Here is a 14627-nt window from a genome sequence, read left to right as displayed (position 1 = left end):
TCCTTTTTCACTCAGCGCATAGTAAGCTCTGGAATTCATTGCCAGAGGATGTGGTTATGGCAGTTAGTGTAACTGGGTTTAAAAAAGGTTTGGATATGTTCCTAGAGGAAAAATCCATAAATTGCTATTAAGGAATTGTAGCTTGGGATCTATTTAATGTTTGGGTACTTGCCAGGTACTTGTGACTTGGCTTGCCCCCTGTTGGACACAGGATACAGGGCTTGATGGACCTTTGGTCTGACCCAGTATAGCATGTCAAGTTTTCTGTGGAGGCTGGTGTGCCACACATTTGTTTGTTTATATAATGTGCCTTGGCCGTCAAATGGTTGGGAAACCACTAACTGATACAGAAACAGGAGCAAACCATAGCAGCAGCCTCCGATGGGGCTGCTGTGGCAAAGTGGGCACATTCCTCTAACTTACTTTCGGGCCGATACAGTAAGGAGCGGTAGGAAGAGCTGTGTTAGTGCCGGGCGCACCCACGTTTGCCGCACGCACAGTCCTGCTCACCTACCGCTCGATACTGTATTTAAATAGCTTGCAAATGCAAGCCGTGTCCGAGAAGGGTTAGGCCCGCGCAATCCATTTTACTGTATAGAGTGCTTTTACTGTATAGATCGTTTTTTACTGTACAGAGCGCTTTTCTGTATAGATCGTTTATACACGTAGTGACGTCACGCCTTGAGCGGCCAATTGCACGCACAGGCTGAATGCACGCATGAGAAGTGGCTGCAGCTGGAGTGATCGTGTCAGAGGGCCCGTGCTGTCTTTTCGCCGCCGCTGTCCCCGGGAGGCAGGGGAGCTGCGGTGCGTCTCTGGAGGAGGGCTGCAAGAAAAGTAAGTTACACTTCACATGTCGCTTGGAGAAGAGACAGCTGAGGGGGAATATGATAGAGGTGTTTAAAATCATGAGAGGTCTAGAACGGGTAGATGTGAATCGGTTATTTACTCTTTCGGATAATAGAAAGACTAGGGGGCATCTCATGAAGTTAGCATGTGGCACATTTAAAACTAATCGGAGAAAGTTCTTTTTTACTCAACGCACAATTAAACTCTGGAATTTGTTGCCAGAGGATGTGTTAGTGCAGTTAGTATAGCTGTGTTTAAAAAGGGCTGGATAAGTTCTTGGAGGAGAAGTCCATTACCCTGCTATTAAGTTCACTTAGAGAATAGCCACTGCCATTAGCAATGGTTACATGGAATGGACTTAGTTTTGTGGGTACTTGCCAGGTTTCTTATGGCCTGGATTGGCCACTGTTGGAAACAGGATGCTGGGCTTGATGGACCCTTGGCTGACCCAGTATGGCATTTTCTTATGTTCTGCAGTCTGTGCCACTGAACGTCACGGCAGTATTTCACTTGTTTCAGGAGAGGAAAAGAGAGAAATATAATAAAATCCAAATGTCCTTCTTTCCAAGCACACCTGATCCTACCTAGCAAGCTCTGTCTCTTCTAAAAACATTAAATCTCACTGTAGGGCCCATCATTGCATAATAGCTTCAGTATAGCATCCTTAAGTGCTTGGCTCTCAGGAAACGCCTTATAGGAGGTGCTCAATGTGCATTCAAATATATCCATGCCATGGAACCTCAAGATTTTACCAACATTTTTGAAATCCTGGTACCCAAGGTTATTAAAAGTGACTGCAGCCGTTATCTGAACCCTAGACGGGCAGCTGGCGGGGGTGACAGGGCTAGCAGGCTCTAGCCCTGTCACCTGGAAGAATCCAGGGGATGTGTTGGCGTAGCTGAAACTGGCCCTTAGGGAGACATAAAGCTGAGCATTTTGTTGAATCCCAAGAGGTGGAGGGTCCAGGAAAGTAGGTGGGGCTGGAGCACCTCCTGACTCCGCCTCTAGCCAGCAGACAGACATCAGTAATCAGGGGATTAGAAAAGGTGGGCCTGCAGACAGCCCCAGAGTGAAGGCCCGAGTTTGCTGCTGAAACGAGACAGCCTGGAGAGCAAAAGGAGAGTGGCCTGGGAATGGAGTAGGAGAAGCTAAAGCTGCACGACCTGGCGGGGGGACGGACAGCCAGGGTGACAAGACGATGAGAACCAGAGGAGGGCTGCAGAGCTGTCAGTCATGTGGCACTGACGTGTTTCTTATAAACAGACTGTGAGCAGGGTGTCCCTGGCCTAGGGGTCAGGGGCAGGCCTGAAGTGTAGCTCATCCCATTAAATGTGCATTATGATGTGTTAAACAGCTCTTACTTCAGCGGATTTTGTTATAATGAAAGTGCAAGAACCACACTCTAGACTATATCTTGCTGAAAGACTGTTAATCCCTAGTGCCTGGTCTAGGAAGATAACGTCACACAGTTTAGTAGAATCTCTCTGGGCCCGTGTATGCCATCCCTGAGTCCTGTGAACCAGAAGAGATAATCTTAATGAATGCTTCATCTTTGACAAATACCATTTTAAAGGTATAACGAAACCAGCGGTGTCTCATTTATAGAAACTAGGCTCCCCCTTTAACCTCATAGCCCACCTGCCAGCAGACGTTTAAGCGCAAAAGTTGAATTATTTAAAACAGTTTCCATTAACGAAGCACGGTACAAAATTGCCAGCAGACTGAAATTCTCTTTCGCACCAATTTTCCCGCGGTGTGTCCTTGTGCGTCTGCGGTGACGCTGTGAGCTCTGCCAGCAAACGTTGCAGAGGAAGAATGACGACGGGATGGTACAGCGCTGCTCGCCCAAAAGGGGGATTCCCATGTGCGCCCTGCAGGAGGCGACCGCGTGCAGTTATCAATCTTATTATCCAGGCCAGGGCAGTGACGGCCACGTCTGGAAAGGTGCCTGATAACGGATGAGAAAAAAAAAGCAGATGGGGGGGGGGGGGGAATCCAAATTCTGACAGTCCACATTTAATAGGAATGCAGGGGAAGACTGGTTTTTGTGAAATTATCGTCCGATTCACCAGCTTACATCACAAAACGTAATGGAAAAGGCTATACTGTAACTTTAATTTCAGAGCGAATGCCCTGGGGGACGGCCCCTCCCTCGGTAAGGCCTTCCAGCAGGCCCTGTTCCCTCTGGGGGGGGGTGTGAAAGTGGAGACAGAGGCAGCCACAGCAAGCAATCACAATTCAAAAGCACTGCTCACGGATGGCCGAGCCATATTCTTGAGGATCGTCTTCCTGTCCCGCTTTTATTTACTGAAAGAAGCTCAGGGCTTCATGGTTTTTTTTTTTTTCACTTCGAAAAATGGTTCTTGATCAAGGTTGGCAGCTGGCTGCATTTTTTTTTTCAGGGCAGGTCTGATCCAGTCCTGCTTTAACACCCCCCCCCCCCCTGTCAGGCTTGCATGGATTTCCCTAAAAATAAACAAACTGTGGTTGTTATCGTTTACGCCTGCTTGTGATGGATGATCTTGTCATGTTTACTCAAAAGTCTGAGGTCACTGCCGATGTTTCAAAATGGCCGCTAGTGCGCGATGTCTGAGGTCAGATGACATGCACGTAAGTCGGTAGCCCACTTCCACAGGACCACTATATTAAAGTGACATCAGGGTAATCTTATGCTGATGTACATGTAAGGTCCCTTACTAAGACCTTTCTAGTTCTTCTCAAACTCATATAGGCCGAGTGCTAGTGTTAGGAGCAAGCCAGCTGGGGTTCAGCTCCCCCTTGTAGGCCGCTGTTATGGTAATGGCTCCTCCACTTTAAATAGCGTAGCCTGCTGCGGTCAGTGTGGATTTTTACTTCCATTTTGGAGGAGGTGGAAGTGTTTTGTTTAAGCTCCTATTTCATTCTCCTTTTCCTTATTTCAGTTAAGGAAGTTTTGGGTTTTTTTTTTACTCACCCTTTCCACATTTCATGGGCTTCTAGTACGGGTCCTTGTGGATTCCTTCAGCTTGGGGAATTCGACCCTCAACCACGGAACTGTTAGCGAGCCTGGAACACCCCCTGAGCGCTCCTGTAGAAGGCGAGAGGGGAATACAGTGGTATCACGCCGGGGTTAAGCACTTGAAATATTACTAAAATAGTTTGGAAGAGGATTGCAAGGGTCCATGCAGGTACCAAAAGTGTTGGAGAGGTTTGGAGAAGCTGCAGTTGTGTATTCAAGACATGTCAAGTAAGGTATGAGAAAACTGGGAATTGAATTGCGATAACTAGTGAACCAAAGCAGACCATCCTAAGGCTGGAGGGATTGAGACTGGATGGGGGAATATTTTAAAAGAAGCCCAGAGTCACAGATTTATAGAGAAAACTTGCAGTTGAAGTAAAGAGCTGTTTGCCAATTGGACATATCAATGATGTTCACTTTATTCCAGCAGTAAAGTTATGTTGCAACCACAGTCTGGCCTCCAGCATGATTGTTGCTAATGCACAGGCCGATACAGAAAGAAACGCGGGATAACGGGCGAGCGCCCGCCTCTCTCCCGGCGTGCACACAGGCCAGTGTCCTGTGCGCGTGATACAGTAAATAAAATTATGCTAATTGGGGCCCGCGGTAAAAGAAGGCGCTAGGGATCCTAGTGCGTCCCTAGCGCCTCCTTTTTGGACAGGAGCGGCGGCTGTCAGCGGGTTTGACAGCCGACGCTCAATTTTGCCGGCGTTGGTTCTCGGACCTGCTGACAGCCACGGGTTCAGAAACCGGACGCCGGCAAAATTGAACGTCCAGTTTTCAACCCGCGAGCTGCGGGCTGATTTTAATTTTTTAAATTTTAATTATTTTTTACTTTGGGACCTCCGACTTAATATCGCCATGATATTAAGTCAGAGTGTACTTTTGGGTAGGAGCTAATTTCTGAAAGTAAAATGTGCGGCTTGGCTGCACATTTTACTTTCTATATCGCGCGGGAATACCTAATAGGGCCATCAACATGCATTTCTATGTTGCGGGCGCTATTAGTTTCGGGGGGGGGGGGGGGGCTGACGTGCGTTTTCGGCCCCTTACTGAATAAGGGGTAAAGCTGGCGCGTCGAAAACACGCGTCCAACCGTGGGTTAACAGTGCGCTCCGCTGGAGCGCACCGTACTGTATCGGCCTGGCAGTGTGCAGCTGTGATACAACACTCGGGACCTTGGAGAATAATATTCCCCTCCTACAGGGAATCCTGGAACAGAATAAGAGAACATTCTGCATCCCTTGATTGAATGCTGGGCCCTTGGACAACCACAGGGGTTACATACACTAAACTATCAGAGTAAATACTGCAGGTTTTAACAAGTCACTGATATCGTGTGTGCCTTCTAAAGATCATTGTCCACTTCTTCCAGCCTGTTTCTATGAATCTTCCGCAAGCAAAGGGTGGCACCCAGGCCACAAAAGTCTATAGAAGCAGAGGAGTGCTAAGGGGGGTGGGGGGGAGGGCGAGATATGTTATTTGATGTGTCTGCTGTTTTGAAATATTTTATCGATGTTTAGGACATTTTAAAAATATATATATGGGGGGGGGGGGGGGGGTGCCAAATATTCCAGGTGCGCCTGTGAATGGAAGTTAACAGTGCTAACAGGTTTTATGGTGAGATCAAGGTGAACGGTTTTAAATAGTGTGTAACATCTGCTGGAGGCGTGCAGGATGCTGAGGACCTCTGGAGCCGGTGCAGAAATACTCCAGCGCTCTGGGTGCTCTATGTGTGAGAATGGAAGGGGCCGTTCCACCGTAGTGTCGGGCTCCCCGGCGCTAACACGTGCGGCAGACGCGCTCCGGCGCGGGCGGGGGGCCGCGAGGGGAAAGGGGAATTTCAATTCAAATACTCCCGTGGCGGAGCTGACCTGTTGGTGGGCGCCGTGGGGAGTACCAGCAGCCGGGAAAAAAGGGGAGGGGATTTCCGGCGAGGAGAGGGGGTCCCCCCCTTCTTCCCGGAGATCTCGGCCGAGCGGCGACCCTCCCTCCCGCCCTTCCGCTGTTTCGTACACGTGCGAGTTGGTGGCTGTCGCAGCGGCAGGGGGGGGGGGGGGGGTTCACCCGAGCCTCGTTAGTGCTAGACGGTGGCTCGACGGGTAGCCAGTTTGGGGCCATCAACTGGCTGGAGCAATACCCGTCGGGCAATTGGTTCTGCTGGGCTTGGCTCCTTGCTGGCCGGTGGCAGGGGCCTGGTTTTTAGGTGGCGGGATGCTGCTGCCTAAATAGGACTTGGCCAGGTGGCCCGCAGTCGGCCATCTTGCTGGCGGGTGGTGGATAACCGCTGGTTTATCTTGTAAATGTCTGTTAATAAAGCTGCGGCCTGTTGATTCCCAAAATTGAGTACCTTGTTTTTGTGGAATACTTGTGAAAGAAGGTGGAGCGAGGTTCTGACCGCGGGTGTTAGGTGTTACCCAACCCTTCTTGACAGGCAAGGGAGCGCCCCAACCTTCGAGGGGCTCGGCCATTGAGCAGAAGTGACAAAACCCCCACCCTGTGCCTGGGGCTGCTCCAATGTGCAAGGGAAGGAGCTGTGATCCTCATCCAAGATGTGGGCAGGGATTTTCTCCTCTCCAAATCCCCAGAGGCCAATGGAGAAGGAGCAGCAGAGGGTGCGACAGAGCCTGGAAGTTGAAAGATAAGACCCTGCGCTCAACTGGGGCAGGAACTCATCTGGAGCAGGGAGCCAGGCTGTGCCAGAGGGAGCTTGCGTTGGGGCTCGGAGGATCCCGAGGCTGCACCAGAAGGGGTTTCCCTTGAGCTGAGCAGGACGTTCCCGTGAGTAACTGTTTTGCTAACCAATGTTAGGCTGTGCAAAAGAGTGAGGGGAGAGAAGCAAAGTAACCAGAGACCCTGTGCTGCTGTAAGAAGAAACTGTTATTTAAGGAGAGGTGCTATAAGAAGAGTTAAAGGTTTTCTGGAACTGTTATTCTGTTTCATTTCTGCATCTGCCTGGACTGTCACTGTGTTTGATTTGGAAGACTCTTCAGTAAACTATTATTTGGAGCACAACTCGAGTCTGGAGAGTGGTTTTTGTGTGCGTGGCGTGTCCTCGGCCTGGTACCGGGCCCTGCAGGTAGTCCTGCCCCTGGAGATGTATTCCCCCCACCTGGGGGTAGTAACTGCAGTGCTCCCTGAGGCTGGGAAGGTGACCCCCTGGCGTACAGGGGGGTTACAAAAGCTTAAAAGCATTTCTAGAGCAGCTCACCCATGTGCTGTGCGTCCGTCGGCCCTTCAGTGTACCTAAAACAAATAGATAAATACCACAATCTGACAATTTCAAGGAAGTGCAGTAGATTCTCTTCTGAAAAAATAAGGCAGCTGAATAGAACTGCCTTAAAGGGTGGGCGGTCTCCTCGCAGACGAGGCCTTGCGTTGCTCTGCTGTCATGATGCTATAAAAGGTGGGCCTTCTGGTTACAAGAGGCCAGGCCCCGCATCTCTTATGTAAGACGGAGCAGAAGGAAGGCCCTGAGGATGGGATGGCAGGTGGAGATGACCCCTATGGAGAAGCGAGAGAAGCTGGATGTCTGAAAGAGGAACAAGGGAGGCAGGGGAAACGCCCGTGGAGCCTCTGTCAGGCGCTGCGCCTGGTGGTGAGTGGGGAGAAGAAGAGGAGGCGAGCGGGAGAGGCTCGGTGCTGCCTTTGGCGGAGGGAGGACTGCAGACAGAGGAGGGAGAAGGCAAGAAATCCCCAAAGGTGGCATTTAAAAACTGGGTTCCCGTTAAATATGCAAAACCGAGCTGCGTCTCCTTGCGCTGTAGGGTTACATTTTGCACAGGCAGAGACTGTGTGTGTTTCACAGCTCCTGGTCACGTTCTCTCCTCTATGCATCTAATAAAGCCTGCTCGGGTCCTGTTTTACTAAATGTATGCAGTTCGTGCCTCACCTCTCCGGTGCTGTTTAAATTGCTTTGATAAAGATTGCCACACCTCCTCCCCAATGTCATTCACAGCCAGGGAAGGACGCATTTATTACTCTTTCAAATTGCTTTATCACATTTCTCCGTGTGTGACTGCACTGCACTCCCTTTTCATTTACCACCTCTGTCTGTCTTCTGTTAATTACTGCAAACGTTTCTAGACTGGGTGGGAAAGGACTTTGAGCAAGCTGCCCCTCCATCTCCCAAGGAATATTACTCCTCATCATCAATGGTCTCCCCCCCTTGCTGGCAGAAGACAGGAAGGGAACCCTCATCCAAGACCACTCCCCTCCGTGCCAGCCAGGGCTCACTCCCATGATGGCAGACATCTCCTGCACCTTTCAATGGATAGGAGATTTGCTTACTGGCCTCCTGGCCCGTAGCCACAGGGCTATGGTCCTAATTGCAGATTTTCATCATATACCATTTTGAAACTGCTGGTTTCATAAATTGCTCAGGATTGTTTCTCTGTTCTCCTATTACTGATCTGGGCTGGAGTGATCCACTGTGCAAACGGTGCCCTTGCATGGAGCGGCATCTCCAGAGGGGGCGGCATTACACAATTAGCTGGCCAGAGGAAGAGCAGTGATGGAGACTGGCTCCTCCAGCAGAAGGCACGGATACAGCACCAAGCTCCTCTTCTCCCATTCCTTCCGCCAACAGGAGGAATGTCAGCTTCCTATCTCACCACATGAACCATGAGGCAGTCTGTTCGTTAAGCACCACCTCCTCCTCCTCCTACCAGCAGAGGGAGGAAGAAGGGAAGGGAGGAACCAAGCTTGGTGCTATGTGCCCACTCCTTCTTTTGGGGGGGGGGGGGGGGAGCGGGAGTGAAGAGAAGCTGGGCTCTGTATTGTGCTCCTCGGTGAGCCAGGGCCCTAGGAAAGCAGGGCCAGCAGTGAGGCAGCTGCCCTGCCTGGCAGGGGAGGGTGCAAATCCTGAGGCCTGGTGCCAGACCTAGGACTCACCCATCCATCCATCCATCAAAAAAAATGCACACCAGCTCCACGTGCAATAGGTAAAGCAGTGGAACCAACCAACAACTGTTACTGGTCAGAGGGAGGAAGGAAATTGCCCATTATAGTTTGCATTGCTTTAGGATTTACGTCTCCTCCCCTCTCTAGAACCAGTGAGGTGAGGGGCACGGCTGCACGTGGCAGCAGCAGGTGTGGTGGGCACTGCCCCACACTGCAGGAGGACTGGAAGAGCGGAGGGCACTGGGTGGGTCATTCTGGGTCCCACTGCTGGAGACAGAGGCCAGTTCTGCTCCCTTCCCCCCTAGGGCCATTACTAATGCCACACGTGACATCAGCCCTGAAGGATAATCCTATCCGAGCCGGGTCTCCTTTCAGGAGGAAGGAGCAGCTGCGGGAGCACGTGTGACAATTTGGGCCCTGTCTCGCCCACTCCCCCACTAGAGCCCGGGAGAGGAAAGAAGCTCTGGGCACTTTATTTATTTATTTTAAAAACTCTTCTGTGCCGTCGTTAATTAGTTCACCATCACAACGGTTTACAAAAAGGCACAAATGTAGATAGAAGTTGATTGGTATAGATAATATATTATAGATGTGCCGTCATTTTCGATAAGAGAACTAATGTGTTGATTTTGGCTTATATGTTGGTTGGAAAACTGCTATACGGCTCATATCTAACGTTAATACTTTAATATGCAATTGGAGATAGTAAAGAAGAAATTTAAAAAACACTGATTACTTGGTGCTTACTTAAGTTTTCAATTTGTTTTCTTCCTTCTCTTTGGTGAGGATGGCCCAGCATGCGCGACAGAAGGCCTCAGACCTGTCCCTAAAGCCCTGGAGAAGTTGCTTGCCTGAGACCAGGTCGGTTCTCCTGTTTCAACCTTTCTTCTGAGGAAATGTATCAGGGGAGGCTGGAGGGGAAGAATAGTCCTGGGGCCTCTGCAGGGTTGGGGGAAAATAGTAGGAGAGAGAAAAGAAGAGCGGTCAAAAATACCGAATAAAAGCTGAAATAGAGTCCCATTTGCTCTGTACACAGAGCAAGTCAGCTAATGATTCAGCAAGGGCTGCTGGCTTATTTTCCTAATGAGGGAATGCACTGTGGTCAGGTCTGATGTAAAAAAACCAAAAACATTCTGTTTTACGAAACAGGTCTTCATGGATTATCTTTTTTCTCTTTTACTGTGGTTAAGAGAACTACTGGGCTCCCGCAGCAGGGAGGAAAATTCATGGGAGCGTTTGTGCCTTTCATTCCTGTTAACGCTCTGAGGCTCCCATTGACTGTAACATGGCATGCAAATGATACAAACACGTGGGAAACGAAATGAAGGATTTGTTTGCCTGCACACCCCCTCCAACTGATAGCCCCTGAAAAAGCCCAGAGCCCCTGGAAGGAGAGTTACCTGAGTAGGGACACGCATGCCTGATATAGCCACAGGTATCATCCATGATAAATCATAGGCCCCCCATTTAGCATGCCCACTAAATGTGCAGGCTAAGGGCCTGTTTTTCAAAAAGCATTTACATTTTTAAAAGTGGCTTTTTTGAAAATCACTACAATATCTGCCATGAATTGTCCATAGGATAATCACGCGTATGCGCGCGCACTTTATGTGCATAAATGGTTTTTGAAAATTGCTATGCTAGGTATGTTACACTTACACGCGTGACTCCTTTGAAAATGCACCTGCATGTGTTTAATGGGCTGGGCACTCGGGCTTCTTGATTTCCCCCAAATGACACAGCTGAGGACTGCAGCCAGTGGCTGTCAGTAGCCCCGGGCTGTTATATCAGTCAATGCTAGGAAAGGAAGCTCTGATGTAGAAATCCCGACGTAAACTGATGACTTAGCCACAGCCCGGTGCAGAAAATCTAAGTAGGTTCCTGAACATCGGATTTTAATGAAGGATTTCTGGATACAACGGGAAAAAGCAGACATACGTTCAGATCTGTTCATATTTCAAGCAAACTTCTTCTAGTTATTAATTTTCAGAGTTGTTTTTTGGTTTTTTTTTAATTCGGACCACATGTCTTGTTTTTTTTATGGCTACACACATGGTGCCTCCAGAAACATCAGCACTTGCCGGAGAATCTGGACCCTGTGCCACCTAAATCTCCGAAAGCATCGCCCACTCTGGAAGGAGAGGAGAGGGAGAATGTGATGTCCCACCAGACAGGGAGCTTCCCATGCGTTTCCTTGCCTCCCTTTCTGATTTGTTTCATCATCAACCACCCCATGGAGTCACTTCAAACATATCTGATCCCTGTTGATTCTGTGTGGTGTTGGTGGTGGTAAGCTTGGATTTTATTCTGTGCTTTATAAGTAATTATAAAGCCATAAATGGCTGCAAAGGATATGGAAGAGGAAGACTAAACTACTGCATGCTGTTGACTGATGGGAGGATAACATTGACGACACCCACAAGGCTGGGAAAGTGAATGAATGTTACAATTAATAGAAGCTTAGAACATGAGGGCAAATAAAAACACCACGGCCCATCCGGTCTGCCTGTCCGCATCTTCCCGCTCAGGTTTACAGCAGTCCCTTCCTCTCCCTCAGAGATCCGCTGTGCTTGTCTCATGCGTTTCCTTGCATTTTATCTCCATCACCTCCCCAAGAAGCTGTGCTATGCGTCCAGCACTCTCTCCGTAAGAATATTTCCTTAGATACCCCCTCATCCCCTGACCCTTTCACCCTCATCCCATGGACCCTCTCCTCCTAGAGCCTCCTTTCTGTCGATTGAAATCCCCTCCTGTGCATTATTCCTTGTTGCTGTTTAAATGTCTCTATATATCTCCCCCTTTTCCTCCAGGATATGCATGTTTAGATTTTTTTTTGTTTAAGTCTATCCCCGTGTGCTTTATACTGAAGACCATTTGACCATTTTAGCAGCTGCCCTCTGGACCGGCTCCATCTGGTTGCATGCTCAGATAAGGCACAACCTCATTCTGTAAAGCACAGGTTATTAGCGTTATTAGTTTTATGTAGAAGAAAAGGTCTGCATGACATCATTGCTAGTGGAGCACCGACTCCTACTTAAGACAAGCTAATGGGATGTGACCTGCCAGAATCCTGTTTGGGAAGAAACACATCGTGATCTGAGGAGGAACTGCAGATTGAAAGAAATGGGTAACAGGTCTGATACGAGAACCTGCAGAATTCAGAGGTGTGGGGGCCCTGTAAGGACCCGAAACAGATATCCTGCTCTCCACCCCTTCCACCCAAGTCAGTCTTGCACAGACATTTAGCAGAAACATGACACGTTATGAATATCTCCAAATACCTGAGCATTTCCTAGAGCTCTGATATTTTTCAGAGCTGACGCCTACCGGGTTAACCTATGAAAGGGGGAATAAGGGATGAGCTTGGCTTTCCTCTCACGGCTTCACTGATTCCTGGGCAGATGATTTTTTTTCTCTGGATTCTGTGTCCCACGCCAGAAAGTGTTATACCAGGGCGCATAACGATGAGGCATAGTACCAGAAGACTTTTCAAATAAAAACAAAAGGGAAAGCTTTTACAGAATGTATTATTAAAGTTATGGTGGACCTACTTTCAGTGGATCTACCCCCTGGTTTTAGTAGAATACGACAAGGACAGGAATGGACAATCGCTCTTCAGCATTGTCTGCATCTTTACTACGTTAAATATGTTTGGCTGGGTTTGCAGTGCTATAAGCTTACTTACGTGCTGTGCCAGATTTTATTTCTGAAATAGACTCAGCCAGAAGAGATTTGAACCCCCCCTTACACAATCGACTCGAATCCCAGCTGAACCACTCCTGCATGCACCTGTCCGATTCTAGGTCAAACAAGGCTGGAGTCCAAAGAACGTTTTTTTAACATGCTTACAGAAGGGTTTGGAAACAGATGGAAACCTCGCCCATGGATTGACGTCTCCCTCTCACTACCCCCTATTACTGAAAGTGACACAGAGTCAAAATAGAGGGAAGAGGAAAAAACCCAAGTCAAGACCTCAATCTGAGGAACGATTAACCAACCTCAAGGAGGTCAAGGCAGGGTTCAGATACCTTGGTCATCCCTAGAGTAAATGAATAATTTACTACTCAATTCCTGTTGCTAATTCACTTTGCTAACACCTCTTTTCATTCCCTTAGCGCCAGTTCCGAAACACAGAACAGGGCTGCTTTATATCTAACGTTTGCTCTGTTTTTCTGCTAGGCGACTTACTTGTTGATTGCTTTTCCTTCTGGTCAGCATTTTGGGAGTCCATTAATGGACTATGTAGGGGGTTAATTTGTTTGAGTGCCAGTTAAACAGGCCTGCTTTTTTTAATGATATCCCTAAAACCTCTGAGTTTGTTGCTTCTTTGTGTTACACTGTGGTACAGTTGTACACGTTCTCAGATTGAATAAGACTTTTGCATCCACTCCCATCTCCTTTCAAAACAGAATTCCTATGAGAACATTTGAGGACCCCATCCTTCCTGTAAGAAATATCTGACATCAAATATTGAAAGAAGGGTCCAGGCCATTGGAGAGATGGGAAAAAAATATCTTCTTTAATCTTACTTTTATCTCTGTGGGCTTTTGTAAGCTGCTGTGAGATCCAGAGCCGATAATTAGCGAGTGCCTTCCCACGTGAAGAACGGGCTCCAGGGAATGCATTAACGATTTGGGATGCAAATAGACCACGACTGCAGGGCTCTGATTTAACACACGTGTAGGATGGGAAGCTTCACCAGAAAATGTGTGTACACACACACATATATATATATATATGTGTGTGTGTACATGTGTGTATAAATATATATATATATACACACATACACTCACATATACATATGTTTTCTAAATTGGTTTTAATATATAATTAAATTCTCATGAGAAGATGAGCCCAGATTCCTTAAAACAAATATGTATGTTCCTTGCACACTTAACTCTGTACTTTTAATAATTCTGTTTTGCTTTACGATGCAAAACGAACATTTACCTTTTTTTTTTTTTTTTAATATGAAATTCATATGTTTAAGTTACCAAGTAAAAGTTAACTTATGAGAATAATTGTCCTTCAGTTTGATTGCTAATAAGTCATTGTTTCCTGGGCTTTCCTAGGTGTGGAGCACGCCAGACGTGTGCTGCGATTACAGTGCAGGGATGAATCACACTGCCCCTCGCCCACCGCCCTTTTCTGATCCAGGATACACAGAGACCTTCAGTTTCAGGTTTTAGCTTTATTTTTCCAGGGAATTTACCAGCATTTATTACAACAAAAATTAAAACAGGAAAAATCAGTGGAAAAAAAATTAATCATTTTTACAGGGAAGTATAATTTGTATTTTTTTAAATAAACAATAATAAATTCCCAGAAAAATCTAACTATAATAAAAGAAGGAAAGTTGCCCCCACACCTGCATAGCTGATATACAAATTGAGCTCCATCCCTGTAAACTCTCAGCTCCGCCCCTCTCTCTCTCTATATATATATATATATGTCCAATCCACCCTCTGCCACCACATATGGAAATTGAGCTCCACCCCCTCGGTTATACTCTCCAGCTCCACCCCTCTCTCTCTATATATATATTGTCCAATCCACCCTCTGCCACCACATATGGAAATTGAGCTCCACCCCTCTGGTTATACTCTCCAGCTCCACCCCTCTCTCTCTCTCTCTCTATATATATATTGTCCAATCCACCCTCTGCCACCATATATGGAAATTGAGCTCCACCCCTCTGTCTGGTTATACTCTCCAGCTCCGTCCCTCTCTCTCTCTCTCTCTATATATATATGTCCAATCCACCCTCTGCCACCACATATGGAAATTGAGCTCCACCCCCTTGGGTTATACTCTCCAGCTCTGCCCCCCCCCCCTTCTGAATAGTGGATTTGCACTCTCTACTGCCCACACGTCTCAA

The 14627-nt window shown here is 47.8% G+C and overlaps 1 long non-coding RNA gene across 1 annotated transcript in view; it reads left to right on the top strand.

Annotated features, from left to right (window-relative positions):
* LOC115099278 overlaps positions 1-13136 on the top strand; it is a 29644-nt gene extending 16508 nt beyond the window's left edge. The window contains exons 2-3 of the long non-coding RNA XR_003858729.1: positions 9536-9610; positions 10815-13136. This is a non-coding gene — a long non-coding RNA (uncharacterized LOC115099278). The remainder of the gene's footprint in view (positions 1-9535; positions 9611-10814) is intronic.
* Positions 13137-14627: the final 1491 nt, after the last annotated feature.

Source organism: Rhinatrema bivittatum, chromosome 9 (genome assembly GCF_901001135.1).
Source record: "Rhinatrema bivittatum chromosome 9, aRhiBiv1.1, whole genome shotgun sequence".
NCBI classification, from domain to species: Eukaryota; Metazoa; Chordata; class Amphibia; order Gymnophiona; family Rhinatrematidae; genus Rhinatrema; species Rhinatrema bivittatum.
This window is presented reverse-complemented; position numbering and strand designations above follow the sequence as displayed.